General features: G+C 33.1%; 1 protein-coding gene across 4 annotated transcripts in view; it reads left to right on the top strand.

Moving 5' to 3' along the window:
- Positions 1–19121, top strand: part of LOC127063192 (uncharacterized) — a 164617-nt gene that overhangs the window by 29739 nt on the left and 115757 nt on the right. For all 4 annotated transcript variants that reach the window (XM_050992603.1, XM_050992607.1, XM_050992605.1 and 1 more), the window contains 2 exons: positions 2182–2266; positions 2859–3936. The gene's annotated coding sequence lies outside the window, so the exon portion shown is untranslated. The remainder of the gene's footprint in view (positions 1–2181; positions 2267–2858; positions 3937–19121) is intronic.

The following is a 19121-nucleotide window of genomic DNA, read 5'->3' as shown; positions in this document are numbered from 1 at the left end:
TAGATATAGAAATGTTTTATATATATATGGACTACATTCGTACCTATATAGATATAGACACAGATAGATACATATAACGATCGTAATTCGTAGATATACGTTCTAATCGAATAGCTTCCATTTATTTTTATATTGATATTTATTTTATATTTTTATAGAAAGATTAGAGAGAATATCACAAAAACAAGGAGAGATTAGACGTTTGCTTCTTCTCTGCTTCGATCATTTCTCTTATCTAATTTCTTTTCTAACGACATTCTAACTCGTTCTCTATATTATTCGTAAAAATCGTTTCAAAGCACAGAATCTCTTCCTTCTCTTCTTTCTCCTCGTCGTTTGAAACGACGTCATCGGCAACGTTTTGCCTTTGAAAGTCACGTTTTCGTGCATGTGCTCTTCTCGAGCAGTTGTGTCGTAGTTGGTTGATCAGTTTGGTTGTTGCTTGCTTGCTTGCTTGTTTGGTTGTTGGTGCATCGGACGTAGAACGTTGTCGTTTACGCGGAAAAAGAGACGACACTGCCTCGACCCGAACGTGTTTTACACGCGCCATGAAGAATCGAGCGTGTGAGAGATAGAGAGAGAGATAGAGAGAGAGAGAGAGAGAGAGAGAGAGAGAGAGAGAGAGAGAGAAAAAGAAAGACAGAGAATGCACGCGCTCCCGCACGCTACCCATGCTGTCGTTGACTGGTTAGATATGTGCTTACGCACATCTTGATTACGTGATGATGCTTCTTCCGCGGTCTTTCTTTGTTTTCTTCGTTTCCCATTGTGTCTTTATCCGCTATACTTATGTTACTCCTTTGTATTCATTATTTCGTATTATCATTTTTCCATTTGCAAATTGTTTTTCGCGTTACGTCCATCTATCATTTATTTACTTATTTATTTACTACGATCTATGAACATGAAAATTGTAACGAACTAAGGGAATCGATAGTAAGGTACAAAAATTATTTGCACGTTTTGATCGTTCATCGAATATGGGTCGAATTTAACATTTCGTTTCTATTCTACCTGCTTCGAACGTTCATGTAGATCTCTCTCTCTCTCTCTCTTTTCCTCTTTTTTCTTTTTTTTTCTTTCCGAGTGCTCAAATTAGTTTATTTTCTCTTTTTAAGGTTTTGTCAGGTGGAAAAAAATTCACCGTCGACGTTGATCAATTCGATCGAACAGCATTCCTATTTCCTTTCTTATTTGAAGACATCGGAATCTGTGTTTCCAACTTGTCGTTCTAATGAGAGATTTCGCAAAAATGATGCTTTATTTATTTATTTATTTATTTATTTATTTATTTAGTTATTTATTTTCTTCTCTTTTTTATTTGTTTTTCCTCTTCGTTTTATTTGTTATCGCGAGATAACCGTTTGACATTACGTCATGAGTGTAGTTCTATGCGAAAAGATGTAGGATGATGAGTAAAAGGAACGTTTTTGCGCGGTAATGTGTAATGTTAGGACCACCCACACCTCTCTTCCTTTTCGTTTTCCGACTCGTTCTTTTTAAAAGCATTCGTTTTTCAGACGGCTATTTTTGCGCGTCGCCGACCTACGATAACGACTGAGATCGTTTATAGTAGCGGGAAAAAAAATAAAACGGAGAAAAACAAAGCAACGATGACGTTTAGACGCATATCTTTCTTGTCGAAGTTTTTTCTTGGCTTTTTTTTTTGTTTTTTTTTTATGAAATTAATTAGATACTCTTTGAAGTAATATTTGCGATTTTTCTTTGTGGAAATTAAGTATATTGTATTATTATATCTTGAATATATATATATATATATGTTTTGGAATAACGTATAATTATGTTGCAGAAATTACTTTGAAAAAATATTTTTAAAATTCCATGTCGAAGGATACGATTCTTTAATTTTAATTTAATCAAGGATTATAAAACTAGACAAATGAACGATATTTAATTGAACGAATTTAATTATTAAGTAATGTCTATATTTCTTTGTACATTTTTCCTTTTAAAATTTATCCGAATTACGTGGATCGATTATTTCCAATTTATTGTTTAATTTTATATATATGCATATAACGTCTCCTTTATATCACATATATTATAAGTTATTTTAAATATAAAAAATTGAAACTTCCATTTGATATTTAGAAAATCTAATTACGTAGAAGCGACCATTGCAGATAGAAGGAAATTAAAATAAAATATTTTTTTGTTTAGGTACTTTATCAGGTAGTGAAGAAGTTATATTTGATCGGGAAATATTACCAATCAAAAGGATTTACGTCAAACGTCGTAATAACAGGTAATTTAGCATAATTTTCTTAACGTATATCATTCTCAAATATACTAATTGATAAAGAAATAAATTATTTTCGAGGGATTATGTTTGTAAGTCGGAAAAAAATATCGCGTTTAAAAAATATTTAAGAAAATGAAAAACATTTGAGAAAGTAAAATTATCATTAACACCGAAGAGTATTACGTAATATCGTTCCTCGTATAATTCTGACTTATTTTTATGGTATTAATACACATTTACTCTTCTTTTTGCGTTTTAATGATGCTAGAGTTAATAATTCATGAGTAATTAATTATGGTTGATTGAGTTTTATATCATATTTGAATTTCATATATATATATATGTATGTAATACATACACGAAAACATAATATAATCATTTATACAGGCTTATACATGTAGTATATAATGTACGCGTTATATACATAAGCACATATATCATATACACATTAATACACCATGTATACATTATACATACAAATATATATATGTATATGTATGTATATATATATATATATACACCATAATATAATTTAATATTATTATAATTTAATTCTATATTTCTAACAATGTAATATTTATTTAATATTTTACAGCTTTCGTCGCACGTATTCTAAGAAACGGCAAAACCAAAGATCGAGTACAATGGTAACAGCTTTTTTTCATTCGTAGCGTTATATATAATAAATCCAGGTAAGTCTGTTTCTTTTGAAAAGCTTCAAGGTTAATATAGAGGGATAATAGTAGTAAGTAATATTTATTAATGTAAACAAAACAGTTTTGTTCGAACTTCCAAGAAATTTTGTCGTCATTATACAAAAACCTAAACAAAGCGATCGAAGGTTCACCTTTGCTCAAAGTCACGAACGATTCCTGTTCATTCCTGTACGATACTTCCTACGGATAACATTATCGTTTAGCTCCTCGTCGTTTTACTACGTTTTCATATATTTAATTTGATCGTAATTAATTAAATATTTTATCATAATTTAATTATAACAAAGCGTATATATATATATATATATATATATAAGTACATTTTGCAGTGGAAGTTATAAAGTTTACTGTGTGCTGCTAATTAATATTTTGTACATTTATTTTTAATTTTTCATAGTAATTCTACATATATGTGTGTATATACGTATTAGGTTTCTCTACATAGCAATTTCCCCATAGTGAGATTCTGGTGATCGATATGAAGACGACTACGTTTGGAAAATATTGAATTTTTCATAATATCACTTCTTCTCCGTTGAATCGAATTCGTTGACTTTTTGTTTGTTAAAATTAATTGTGTCGTTTTCTTTTTCTTTTTTTTTTCTTTTTAGATATATTTAACAAGAAATTTTCTCTGCGTAATTTATTTTATTTTAAGTTTCGTGAATTTTATTCTTAGTTAATCAGTTCCAACCAGTTATTTATAGCTATCTATAAGGCGACCTTTAGAAGCAGTGTTTGTTCTTACTTTATTTTTAGCCGTAATTAACGTTATTACAGATACGGCAAATGAAAATCAATCGATTTATTTATATTTTCTTTTATGGCCGAGTTAATAAAATCGCATATCATGTATCGTATATCATGATATTAGAATTATCGTATTATTATTAAGCATCATTTTACATCTGAAGCCCTGAAGCCGATGGACTCCTGCAAGAATCTACGAAGATTTATGTAAGTAAATATTTTAATTTTTCAATTTATAATAAGGTTTCATTGCGACAAAGTCTGTTTTGCGAGTTGTTTCGAACGTTGCAAATTTAAGCGTTTTATCGATACCTATACTTTTTCTAATTGCGAAGATAAACCAATATTAACTCGATGAACTTTCGACATGGACAAAGGAAAGTGCTTTATAAAGGCGATTAATTAATTTATACTAATCTTATTTTATGGATCTTTGGATAATCGATTATAAACGATTATAATAGGACGTATAACATTACATGGGATTTATTTTAATCATGTAACGCAATTATTAATAGGCTATATATTCTAGTTTATTCGACAAATATTTTTTTTATATGTTTATAAAAACACGAAGATATTAAAGTACTATTTAATTCGTTTACTTGTGAGAAATATTATTGAAACTGTTAACAACGAACGATATTAATCTAAAGAGATCGTAATCTTAAAAATTGTGTTGGCAGGCCAGTTTTTGCAAAAAAGAAAAAAAGAAAAATTAATATCCGACTCAAACGGAGTAAAAAACATATATTACGTCTTAAAAAAGATCGTACATACATATATCAATCAGATCAACCGTGAATGTCGTGTGATTAATGTCGATAATTCGTTCTATTTCAAAAAATCGTTTCACATAAATATATTTATCTCTTCGTGAATTCCCGCTAAAAAAATGTTTCCTTTTCTATTTATTCCGTGTTTTTCTGAATGAAAGAGCGAGGAAAAAAAAAGAGAGAAAGAAAGAGAGAAAGAGAGAGAAGCACCTGTTGATTCATATTTTTATTGGTACTTTGCTCGTTCGATAGTGCAACGTTATCACGATATAACTTCATAACTTTATCGCGATTTATATTATTGTCTTGTATTTACTTTCGTTATTAATCATGATTAATCATCATTAATAATTTTCATTACGAACTTTATCTTAAATGCACGTTCTTCATTAATCAGGAAGATTTAATGAAGATGATCGTACATGTATTCATTCTATTTATTATCAATGAAATTATCGCAAAATTTTCTTGGATCGACGTATATACGTCGAATTCATTCGCAGCTGTTTCGACGATTACAATTTCGAAGCACCTGCTTGTACGTTATAACTTTAATGACATAATGTCTTGTAAATAATTTTTATACAGTTAAATATAATCTGCAAATGGTCCGTACATTATTACTTCGTATTCGTACACGCAATTTTTTTTTTCTTCCTATCGCATACGAATATAAACATGTGCACCGTAATAAATATAAAACTTCTTACGAGTTTGTCATTATATGTGTTATTTAATTTGCATTGGAATAACCCCATTGATAATACGACGAGAACATTTTCCTTTTCTCTGAACTATTCAAATGATCGTATTATAATTATAAAATATATGTCGACGTTCTCTTTGTTATTCAGTATTGATAGATATATATTTACTATAAAAATACGGTGAAAATCTCGATAAAATTATTTATATACGTAATATGTAAGCTCCTTCAACAATTGATTTGCTCTCTTTCTCTCTTACTCTTATTTAAAGAATTGAATTGAATTTCGCGTAGGTCGTACGAAGGAGATGTAAGGTCAGGGTTCCGCGAAACAGCTGTCGAATCTAACCTAACCTTCTTACTTTGTAATGTACACGCATGCGAATACGACTCGTTTCGAATATCTTTCTTCGCTTTCCGTTCTCCACTGTTCGTTAACCCTCGAGCCAAACGTTAGCCAACAGTTCGTACAACATTGGATCTTTTATCGCTAAATTTTTCTAAGTATTTCGATTCGTCGATTCGACGTTTAGTACTTGTAGGATTTTTCTTTACAAAGGACCACGTAACAAACTTTTTTCAAGGACAATTTTCTTGCTCATTGAAATTTGAAATTGTCGAAAGGTCAATAAATTGTGTATTAAGGAGTCGATGTCTTCTTGAAGTGAGGCTGCGACAGATGTTGACCTTGGTGACTCCATCGAGAGAAAAAGCGCGCTTGATCGTGACCTTTGGGCCGCGCCGAGAGCAACGTTACCGTTTCGAACGTAAACTCACGCGAGCAAGCGAGCTCTACTCGCGTGTCATGGAGGAAATTCCGTTGCGTAAGATATTACGCGGTCTTGATGTTGCTTCGGACTTGACGCGGGAAACGTCCGAAGGAATAGAGCTTCCGAGTGTTCGATTACGAGAGTTCGCCAAACTTTCGATTGGTTTCTCATCATTGATGGAGATTTTATCGTATCATTAGATTATATGTTGCAACAGATCGAATTAAATGTATCGATTAAATTATTTCTCAATTCTTTTAGACGAGAATAGTTTTCTAAAAATCATTTCTGCAGATAAATAGTATACAAATATATGAATAGTTCATTTTTTAATTCTAGGCAAATTTTTCGAATACTTTTTTCAAGACCTTCCGATTTCATAAAAGAATCGTTAATCTGGAATGAACTTTTTCGAACGATCTTTTTTAAACGACTTTTTTGTTTTGAATATTTCATTTAAGAACTTGACGAAATCTATATTTTCTATCATAATTTCAAATTTGAAAGGTTCAATATTTTCATGAATACGTATATATATTAAGGAAGTAGTAAAATAATAGACCTTATTATATTTAGAAATTTGCAATTTTCTTTATCTCTTTTTCGAATATTTCCGAGTAAGTTACCTACATACATATACATATAGATATAAGAATAAAAGCATGTATATAGGACAACATTGATAGAGAAGGTTATTTATTTTTTTTTTTTACATAATTCTAGATAGAATCTTACGAATTTTTGCATACGATGTAACTGACCAGATGACTTCGTATAGCAATAAGAAATATTATAATAATTATACTGCGTATGCATCGCATCCGTAAGACTGCGTTTGTTCAATGAGCTATATATGTTATACATATATTTACCTATTTACTTATATAGACGTACACATACAATATATTACATATATATGTGTGTGTATGCTGTGTGTATAACGAGCTTTCGTTGTTCGAGAGGAAAAGGAAAATGCGTAGGAAAATGAGGTGTGGTGCGTGTACGATTGTGCGCTAAATTCTCACGCCGGACGAGAACGCATTTGTCTGCGTTTATTCACGCAGCACGTTTTGACACATGCGCAAGATCTCTCGAGATGTGGGTACGTGGGCGTCTATGGGTGTGTGCCGCGAGGGCGACCGGAGATAGACGTTTGATTTTTTTCTCTCTCTCTTTCTTTCTCCTTTTTTTTCTTTTTTCGTTATTTAATTTTTTTAAATTTCTTTTTTCTTTTCGGTTTTCTTTTTCTTCTTCTTTTCTTGCTTTTTATTACTAGGCAAAAAGAGTCGCAGAGGTATCGATCTTTACGATCGTTTTATCTATCTAATATATTTCGCCATTGAATCTTTTTATCTCTTCTGTATCTAAATTTTCTAATTTGTAATTCACGATTTTAATTTGGTCTCTAGAAGAGAATGATGTTATTTGAAATTTATAATACAGTTATAGCATATTAAATAAATAAATAAATATATATATATATATTTATATTTATATTTAGCATTTCTGATGATATGAAATAACGTATAATCTTATGGTCAAAAGATTAAATAAGATATACGAGCATATGACATCGAAATTATATGGCGTTATGGAGGGTTAATTGATTTTGTAATCACGGTAAACAGTCGGACACTTGTATAAGATATTCTATGTTTACTTTCGACTTTGTATCCATTTGCTATTTAAGACCAGTAATTAGAAAAACGTTTTATCGTACATATTCAAAGTTGCTTCTTTGCAACTTACTATGTTTGATTCAAAGAGGTTTACAAAGTTGCGACATGAATCGTTCGATTCGATGTCATTTTAGAGAACGTGAAGAGAGAGAAGATTTTGAAAGAAAATTATTAAAAATCGAAAAGTCTGTCGTATGTAATAAAAGTCGAACAATTTATTAGATCGTGCTTCGTATTTTTTCTTTCTTACTTTTTATTTCTTTTTTAATATATACTTCTCCTGAGAGTTACGTTTCTAAAAAGTAAAATCGATTGATGATAACGATCGTACTGGTTGGCCAGAGCAAATAATTGCATAATCAGGCGTCATTAATCATTTCGAAGTCGGTATTGGCATCGAGAAACTTGAGACAGTCGCGTATCGTCGGAAACTTTGTCATCGAACTATCGAATACGAGAGAGAGAGAGAGAGAGAGAGAGAGAGAGAGAGAAGGATAGAGAGAGTATTAAATATATATAAAAAAGATCGATATCTCTTCTATCATTCTTTCTCTTTATAGATACATACATTTAATACCATAGTAACGGTGATCCCGATAACGAGAGAAGAAAAACAGTGATAAAATGATTAGGATTGTCGTAAATCGGCGAGTTTTTCTTTTTTTCTCTTATTTCTTTTTTTTCGATTCGATAATTAAAAATATCTTTTATCTCGAATGACGTAAGGAGAGACGTCTTTCAGACGTCAGTAATCGTGTTAAGATGAAGTCTATAGATCACTTTCAGGAAGATCGAAGCTCACGAAGTTTTCGATCTCGCGATCTCACGATCGAATGGTAGCAAAGTAGGATATCGTGTAGAAAATGCGAGCTGTCTTATTATCGTGCGTTCCGTAGTCGTCGTCTAAGTCTAACATAAGTCTAAGTCTAAGCGGCCGGCCTTGATCCTTGGCGCTGCAGTCGGCCGAAGCCGACCAAGCTCCGTGCTACTCGCTACTTTCACTGACTAGAAGTACTCTATCCTGTCCTGTTCGTGTGCCTATCCTGAGCTACGTACTTCGAGGTACGTACCTCGAGCATTATGCTCGTTTAGCTCAACCGAACTTAGAAAGTGGTTCTCAAGAAAGAAATTTGTAAGACGTTGTTGCGCCCGGAAGAAACGAATGTATATATTTCATTTCTTTTTCTCTCTCTTTTATTCTCCATTTAATCGAAGCTAGACCGAGTAAATCTTAAGATATAATTTCATCCCGGATATAATTAAATACTTATCACTTATCACGTGCTAGGAGTAGAAGAAATCGAAGATTTTCAACGTGAAGTTGTCGTTATTAATCGTGTAGAGTTAGATTTTGATCGAGTCTCTCGGTTTACCGGCATTCTTTGATATATTTCGGATCTACACCGTCATTTCCATTTTTCGCCTGCATCGTGAACGGAACGAATAAGTATAACGATCGTTCTTCCTCGATTTCTCTGATAAAAAGCTTATGGATTCTCGTTGTCGAGAGGTCGTACGGGTGCCCGCAGAGTTGAGCACCGCTTCGTTGTTTCTAGGTTACACGCGCAGCGAGCCGAGTTTCACTTTTTCAAGCGCTCGACTCCACGCTCCGCGACCATCGGGAGGTTGTGCTCGGGCTCGTCTAAGCGTCGACGATCGCGCGTACACATTAGCGACGACGAGAGCATATATACTTGTATACGTGTATATATGTATAAGTATATACGTACGTACGTACGTACGTACGTACATATGTCTCTCGATGTAGTACGGTCTCTCTACCACGAGTAGTACCGCTTTCTAAGGGATTCTAGCCTCTTCTAATGCGCCGTTCATGGCTGTCCTCGCCTTTCCTTCTTCTCCCTTCTCACCCCCTCTGTTTCTTCCTTCATCGTAATCTCGTCTTAAGATTTACCGAGTGGGCGTCGATCAGAACGAGTTTTCTTTCGTTTTGATAGCGCGAATTCATTTTTTTTCCCTTTCTTTTCTTTTTTCTTTACTTTCCTTTTTCTTCTCTTCATTTCTATTTTTTCATTTTTTTTTCGATTTTGCGATAAAACGCGTCGGCAACGGCATAGAAAAGAGATATTTTTCTTCGTTCGTTCGTTCGTTCGTTCGTTCGTTCGTTCGTTCGTATAAATGGCGTATAGATGAAGTATAAAAGGGTTGGAAGAAAGATCAACGAGAAATGTTTTAGAAATCTTTCCTTCGATGTTTCGCGTACGCCGTAGGTTTAATCCACCTGGTATTTATTTTCTTTTAGGCGTTATTACTAGTTTTATTCAAATGTCGTCGGGAATTATTAGAGATAAGGTTAGATTCATCGGCATGGTTATGTTTTAAATGAAATAAAATGATATAACTCGTGTGAGAGAAAAAAGATTGAAAAAAAGTGTATTAAACCCTTCATAAATCACTTTTATTTTATATTTGAAAGTAATATTATGTAATGTGGAACTTATGTTCTATAACTTATAGGTACTTACAGATAATTATACATAATTATATTCAAAATTAGCATAACATATATTCGAAAAAAAAAATTAACTATTAATTTTGTGACCAAAAGAGAGAGAGAGAAAAAAGAAAGAAATTAAATAAGATATATGAGTGGATATATAGTTTGAAGTTAGGTTACGTTACAGACGATTAAAATTACAAATAAAGATCTTTATCGTATACATTGTATTAAAGATTTATAAGAAATCGCTGAATTATGGAGAGAAATCAATTTGGATTCTGTGACATCGATTTTATCGGTATGGTTCCATCGATGATTCGGTCTAACGATTCGTTCGTACACTAACGTCTTCCTCCCTTTCTCTTTCTTTTCTCTTTCTCTCTCTCTCTCTCTCTCTATTTCTCTCTTTCTCTCTCCTTCTTTCTTTCTTTTGATTTTTGGACGTGGCAGGGACATCCACACTAACTAATGGCTCACGTAGCGAATGTTCGGTGAAACTCGCTGTCCGACACGAGCTTGGAATACGCGAAGAGCCTGGACTTTCGTTTTTGAAAGACGCGACCTGCACGTCCTACGTTCGTACGCGTCCTCGATCGCGTTTGCCTTCTCGATAAATTTTTTTTTTATCTGTATTCTATTTGTTCCGAGATATTGAAGAAAACTAGAAGTAAACGAAGAAAGAAAAGGTCGAGTTTTCGAACTCGATCGATTTTGTCAGATTTAATCGAGACTAGGGTATAACTTTCGATTTTCGTAGCTTCGAATTTAATCGATATCGAAATAAAAATTTAGCTGGAAGAACGATTAAGGAAGAAGGAAACAAATAAAAATAAATTGAATATCATTGAAATGGAATTACGAGTAGATTTTTATACGAATACATTGACCCAACGTGACTCGGCATCAACTGATTTTCGTTTACTTATTCACGAAAAATTTGTCGTGAGTATCATGTCGCATAACAAAAAGAGGCGTTCGTTACTACGCGGGTGTTGGGACCACCTGTCGCTTCCGTCATTTGAAGTTTCTTTCATTCGTACCATCCCACGTTGCGGCTACTTTTGTATCATCGATAACGTATCGTCATTATGGACTTTTGAGGAAGGTATACATATGTCTTTCTAAAGGTATTGTCTTCTTGGTATTTATTAGCGTGAGATCCTTCAACTTGGTCGACTTTGTCGATGTCGTGTTTCGTGACTTTAGTTTCGTGTACAAGTACTTTAACTGTCTTCATTTTTGTAGATTATAAAAAGGAAAGAAAAAGAAAGAAGACAATATCTATAAGGTAACGTGATGTTACTGTAACTATTACTTATATCTATGTACAGTAACATATATTTGGTTTTATATATATATATATATATATATATATATATATATACATATATTATGTAAATTTACCATAATATAGTTTTATATAGTTTAAATATATCTACTATTTTATATTATAACGATACAGTATATATAATTATAATTATTAATATTTCACGATACAGAAACGTATAAAATTGATTATATATTTGTTATTTCAATTCGATAAACTAAGATCATTCCTTTGATAGATCAATCACTCGTCTCCTAAGTCAATTCGATTTCTTCATTTTTTCTTCTTTCTTTCTCGAATAGAAATTATATCGATTACGAAGCAAGAGTTTCAAATTCTTAGTACTCGTCGAAGAGGGTTAAGGACAAGATAAAGGATGTTTCCTGGCACCGTTCTCATCGTTTATCTTCGGCCCTCGAATTTTTGGACTTTCTCCGCAAAGATGGCGATACGTCGCTATGCCGTCGTCGAGCTCTCACGTGGTACGCGAGGTACAAAAATAACCGACGGAAGCGAGCCAACGAGAAGGAAAGTGAAACTCATCGTGGCTAGGCGTTATGTATATTCGCGTTAATTGTACTCGGATACGCGTAACGAAAGCAAGAGGTTCGTCAATGTTTCCTTGTGATGTGATCTTTGATAGGATCAATTAACGTCGTCGTCATTTAATTTTAATTAATTAAAATTAAACGACGACAAAGACGACGACGACGACGACGACAACGACGATAATATGACAAAAATCTTGATAATAATTCTTTCTCTTTCTTTCTCTCTCTTTTTATCTATACGTCTATCTCATTGTCAGAGATTTATAACAATTCGCAATAAAGCTGAAAAGGAAAAGTGAAATTCGTCAACGTCTAGACAGAAAGTTTCGATCAGGACTTTCGGATTCGGGGACTCGAAAGCGAGACGATTCTCAGAAGGAAAAGTAATCGTCTGCGGAAGCAAATCCTCTTCTTGTTGGGCTGATGTAACGCTCGAGAGACCCACTGACATGCATCCACTCAAGTACATTCAAAGATAATCAGAAAGAGGAAAAAAAAAAGAAATAATATTACGATATATATGCGTGTGTGTATTTATGTATGTATGTATATACGTATTTTATTCGACGAGGAAAATGTCCGACATCCTCAAGAATTATCCTCGAGTATATAAAGTATGTTCCGTCGTATATGGAAAAACCTAAGCGTACCTTTAAAGTATAATTTGCAAAATATTATTAAATTAAGTTAAGTATTGGGTTGGCCGTTTCGTTCATCGAGTTGTAATTCCATCGATAATGTTTCGTCTATCGTAAAGCATAAGTGTCGACATCGTAGTTACATATGTACATATTTATATACATATATATGAACAGAATGCGTAAAGGAATGATCGATCTCTTCGAATTACTTTTAACACTTTTCAGATAGATAAAAAGATCGTTTAAAAGTCGCTGATGAAGTGTCAACTCTTTCTAGAAAGAAGAAAACGAACGAACAAAGTCGTAAGGTTACGCGAGGAATATACACTTTTATCAAAATATTTCGACAAAGTAGACGTCTTAGAAAAGAAAAGAAAAGAAAAGAAAAAGAAAATAGATCTCAAGTAAATGAAATAAATCTATCCATTTCGTTTCTTTCCTTCGTCGAAATAAAATATTTATGAGATAATAATAAGTAATATATTTATTATAGTTGTCATTAAACATGTGTAACTATCATTTCGATGAGTTTTTTCTCTCGGTGAAACGCGCATCTACGTTCTCGCGGAATGTCGTCGTCGTTGTCGTGGCCTTAGAGAGTTTGCGCGCATCATCGGCGACGTAACTTGGTTACGATCGTGCAGACTTTGCACGCTGTTGTCACTTTCCCTGCTCTGTGTGTGAGCTTCGTCGAGAGAGCTAGTAAAGTGTGTCACCGGGTCTACCGAGTGCAAGTAAAACGCGATCGTCGTCTTCTTCGTCTTCGTCGACGTTTTCGTCATTTTCGTCAACGTCGACGTCGTCATCTTCGTCTTCGACTTCGTCTTCGTCATCTTCGTCTTCGTCTTCGTCTTCGACGTCGACGTTTTCGTCGTCGTCGTCGTCGTCGTTGTTGTTATCGCCAAAGTCGACGTATTTGCTCCGCACTTTCCGCTCCTCGTTTTCGCCGTCATTAGTGTTACATAATAACTGTCTCCTGTCGATTACATGAGTAGTTCGAGGGGCGAGAGGAAAGCTAGAAATTTCAGGTAAATGGGTCGTCGTCGTTTTCGTCGTCGTTTTCGTCGTCGACGTGGTTCGACGGAATCGCGTTCTTCGAAGAACTGCTCGCTATAATCAGTTAGTTATGGAATTTCCCAAATACGTTGCAATTGGAAGGGGAAAGTTTCTGCTTATTTTTGCATTTTCGTACGTAAGGAAGAATTAATCAATCAATCACGTCTTAATATCGCATTTACGATCTTTTTTGTTGTTCTTCTTGTTCTTTTTTTCTTTTCTTTATTAATTCCTTTTCATGAATAATATAAGTGATTTTCTTTTCTTTCTTCTTTTTTTTTCTTTCTCTTTCTTTCTTTCTTTCTTTCTTTCTTTTTTTTTCTTTTTTTTTTTTTTTATCCTTTTCTCCTTTATCACAGATTAATTATATAACAGATGATAAATTTTTTTCTCTCGTCGTTCTTTAATCGCAGTATTTAAATAAATAACATAGGTACGTGCATTATCGTTTTATTATTATCTGTAATAATAATTTATATCTTCGATATCTATTTATAATTAAATTAAATTATGTATAATAAAATTTGATAATTCCGACAATATTGATATATAGTATTGAATAATATTATCATTTATAATAAAATGATAATAAATAAATAAATGAAGATATATATATATATACGCAAGTATAAATATAATAAAAAAACTATTTATCAGGCGATACTTTTATTTTATTGCAAGAGTAATGAAAAACTTAGGAACATATGTTAAAGATAAATTGAAAATCACCTATATATAAATATATGTATATATATTTTTTTATAGGAAAAATAAAAGAACACGAAAACGAAAAGAAACAACGATGGGTAAGGAATCGATGTAAATTTTGCTCGGATCACCTAATCTCGGCGACTGTCGTGATCTTTCTAGGTCGCTTGAGATACCACGTCACATTTTTGAAGAATTTAAGGGCCGGATGTGGCCCGCCGTGTCACTTTCCAAATACTTTTCACCGTCTCCTTGACTCTTTCGCCCGGTCCGGTCTTACATTTCGGTCGTGAGATCAAGTATGTCGTAGCCGTTTCCGTTAGACGCGATATACGTGGGACGAGAGAAAAAAAAAAGAAAAGAAAAAGGCGTTGAGAAAAAGTCGAGAAGTTAATAATCTGTAACGACGTGTCTCCTAATAAATCTTTTCTCCTTTTGCATCGAAAGAGAACATTAAAATCTTTGAAGGAAGTCGAGTTTCTCACGACGTACAAGTTAACTCGTTTATAGATAAGTTTTTGAAGATTTAATGAGAGGAAAAGAAAAAGAAAAAGGAACGTTACGACTATTTTAAATATTTTGTTTTGCTTTGTTTTTCTTTGTTTTTTTTTCCTCGTAAGAAGAATAGTTCATATAACGTAGTCGTGAATCAAAAACCGAATTGTTAATCCGTTGATTGAGAGAAGACTAATATGAGAGTCTAATTTCTCTCGTGATAAGATGACAATCAAAACTCTAATTAAGATAATATCGTACCTTTTAGATACATCTATATATATATATATTTTCTTTATGATTCATTAATTGCAATCCCAAACTGTCTATCCTTATTTATATCATTTCATTTGTAATCAGAAAAGAAGATCGATACATATCGTCGATCGATGTTATTTCCTTGTTAACTGATTAATATCGGAATATTTAAAAATTAGCGATATGCACTTTTTCAAGATTAAGATCAAATATCTTAATATATATAATACATAATATTGAAAATTAGCTTTGGAAAAGAAATAACGATAGAAACTCGTTCAGATGTCCGATAAGTTTTCTTGACTAAAATTAAAAAAAAAAAAAAAGAAAGAAAAAAAGAAAAAAGAAAAAAGAACGAAGAAAATTAGAAGAAGGTAAAGATCGGGCGTGCGTGTCAACGTTCTCGTAGATCGTCCTGAGCAAGAAGCGAAACGAGAAGCGAATAGTAGTAGATATCTGCTCTCTCAGGAGCGGTGAAGGCAATCACTGTGACTGGCTTGGCAGCGGTTCACGATCCGTGACGCTCCGTGACTCGGGATCTAGGCCGATTGTATAATGCCGCGAACGTTTCTCTAAAATCGTTAAATAACAGTCTACTTTAGCTGGATCGCTCGCTTCTCTTGCCGTTCGCTACACGACTAGTTTCGAATCTCCGTAGAAGTTAGCCATCGAGTCTTGTTTGCTTAGTCATCGTAGTCCAATACTACTGGACACAGTAGATACGCTTGGATATATTTACTCGCGATTCGTTCGATCGTTCGATCGATCGATCGATCGATCCATCGCTACCGACAACAACGACGATCGATTTTCGTTTACGATCTTACTTGCCACTCACCTTACCCTCACCTTCGCATTCCTTTTTATACGATAAGATTCTTCTCACGTATATCTATTTTCTTAAGTCGATTAGATTATCTATTTTCGTTTCTTCTTTTTTCTTTCTTTCTTTCTTTCTTTCTTTCTTTCTTTCTTTTTATATCGTGCGGTTTTTGAAATTATCGATCACGGTTTTAATTTGACGATGATATCGCCACTTTTTTCATAGTTTTATCGTTCCGTTTGTAATATCGGTTTAGTAATAATTTTATTCGTCGTTGAATAGCGCACCTTTTTAATTCGTACGTTTGTACATATTTTCATTGTTGTTATTGTGTGAACATTTTTCATACGTGTTTTTTTTTTTTTTTTTGCAACGTCATGTATTTTAAAGTCACTTATATTTGTACTTATATATATATATTTTTTTTTCTCTATTCTTAAGAGATTAATTGTTAGTTTATACTCGAAAGGTTAATATTTATTATAAGTAAAAATGATACTTAGTATAATACAGTTATATTACGTATAGGTTTCGTATTACGTAACTTTTTACTAGGCAAGACAAAAAATTGGATTATAGAGGATTAAAAGAGATTAACTTGCAAATTGATTAGTATTAATATTGGATCTTAAATTATATATATATACATATATTTGATTATTTTTTTTATTTATCGTTACATGTATTTTGTGAAAATTATTAGATCGATGTACAAAATAAAAAAAAATAGAAAAAATATATTGATTCGCTTTCATAGTATAAAAATAAAAAGATTCTGAGAAAGGGAAAGCATTTTGAATAAATGTTTTTAGAATGAATTACGCCAAAGAATGAACTTAGAACGGTATATAAAGATAATCGAATCAAATGAAAGGAGTTAATTTAATCTCGATCATTCGGTTCACACCGAAGGTAAAGACTCATCCTAACTTTCTATTTCTTTTTCACGATCAATGATGAGAATGAGAAAGAACACGTCTCGATTGAATAATGTAATTGTATTTTTACCTTTTAAATCAATTTTGATGTGAGTTAGACAAATCAAGTTTATTATGTACATCCATGCGTGGCAACATTTACTTCGATATTTTCTTTTCTCTTTCTTTTTCTTTTTTCAAGCTTACGTACTTACTTACGTATATGACGCATATAGATCAGATTAGATTTAAATATACGTTTATGTTGATTGCAATTAACTAAAGCGTGAAACTGGAATGCGTTATAAACGAAAGAGAAAAAGATATACACACATACACACACACACGCATACGCGTATCGAAAGAGAGAAAAAAAAGAGAAAGAAGAAAACGAGTATGTTACAGTGTCGACCTCTTTTCTATGTTCAAATAATTCATAACGTGGTCATTTCTCGATAGGACCTGATACATACATACATGTATGCATACTTACATACATATATATACATATATAAACGATCGAGTGCAACCCAGAAGTAAAGACATTTATCTGAAGTTAACGCATGTGAGAAAGTGGTTAAGAAACTGGATACGAAGCTGCGGAGTAGTCACAAAGCGATCTTTTTCGACGATCATGGTGCGTCAGCGTAACGGTAAAACTTCAGCTTCGTTTTCGTTTAGACTGACTCGACCAATCGACCAACCAACCAAACAACCGATCGACCGATCGATCGATCGATCGATCGATCGATCGATCACTAATGGAATTCTCGTTAAAAGGTAGGGGTTGAGATATAGGGGCCAGGGTAGAAGGTAGATAGTAGCTCGAATAATTCTGCAATTACGTTTATTGGCGAACCGTGTACGTTCTAGAGATTTAACCGGTACCTATAACCAATCCTGTTCTATATATTCGTCTTAATTATACCGAAGTGCACAACTCGATTAAATATTATCCCTCTGCGAGTAGCTGGTAATCAAAGAAACGAGTATAAATCCCCAGGTGCTTTCGCGAGCGATCGTAAAATCCCTCTCCTCCCTACCCTCCCCTCGTCCTAACCCAACCCCACCCTTACACCTCCCCTTCCCCTTTTCGATGCCTTGAAATGCCGCTCGGTAGAAATTAAAAATAAGGATCCGATCGTTCGTCCTTGAGCGAGGAGAAGCCGATACTTTCCGATCTCATTGTACGTCTCTCTTACTCGTTTTGCCTGTTCGCTTTCAACACACGTGATATCTTCCTTGTTAAAGACTTACTTGATTGTCGTGATTGAACGTTGATTTGATTTATTTCTTCTTATAAATTACACGAAAAATTATTTTGTTGTTTGTACAAATTAAGGAATTTTTTTTCTCTTTCTTTCTCCTTTTTTTTCCTTCTTTTCTTCGGTCAATTTGAACCGGCTTGTTAATATCATTTGTTAGGATCGATTGAACACGGTATCGTTGTTGGTACGATATTCATTAATTTTGTGATTTTTTGTTATTTATGCATAAAACATTTATTCGTTTTAATATGCTATCTTTTCTTTTCTTTCTTCTTTTTTTTTTTTTTCATTCAGCTTATTAGTAAATTTAATGTAACTTTTAACCTGCAATGTAACGTTATGCAGGTGTTTCAGTTTTTCATTAAATTTGATAAAAGAATTACGTTGATAACGCTTAATTGTTTTCATTACTTTCTTTTAAACGTTACAAAGATAATTACATATCTTTTTCAAAGTTTGGTAAAAAAATAAAGTCAGACGTCAAACGAAATTATTTTAAAAAATACATACAATTGACGTATAAAATTGACCAGTGTAATTCAATTTTAGCTCATGCTATAGTAGTTAATCGTATAAACATATACTAATCACAGTAACAAACAGCAATGGTTACGTTTAGTATGAATAAATAAGGAGGATATCGCGGTGTAAAGGTTTCCGGTAAAAGAAAATTTCCAGTTCGTGGTGTAAACGTGATTCAGTCTGGTTCAGTACGCTTAATGCACCCACGCTTCGTAAGACTAGCCACAGATTTCTTGGAGACAACGCGGAGACTGAGACATATCCTATCTTTTGGAGGATATGACGAATTTCTCTATTTATAAATGGCCGACCACGATCGTATCCTGTTGCACTCTTCAAATCCTAAGAATATTTAGTCTACCGATCGTCGTAGAAGCAAACAGATCGCAAAATATTTTTCTTCAATAGAATTAAATATCTTAGCAAAATCTAAG

Source organism: Vespula vulgaris, chromosome 4 (genome assembly GCF_905475345.1).
Source record: "Vespula vulgaris chromosome 4, iyVesVulg1.1, whole genome shotgun sequence".
In the NCBI taxonomy this organism is placed as follows: Eukaryota; Metazoa; Arthropoda; class Insecta; order Hymenoptera; family Vespidae; genus Vespula; species Vespula vulgaris.
Note: the sequence above shows the minus strand (reverse complement) of the source record. Positions and strands in the feature narration are given on the sequence as shown.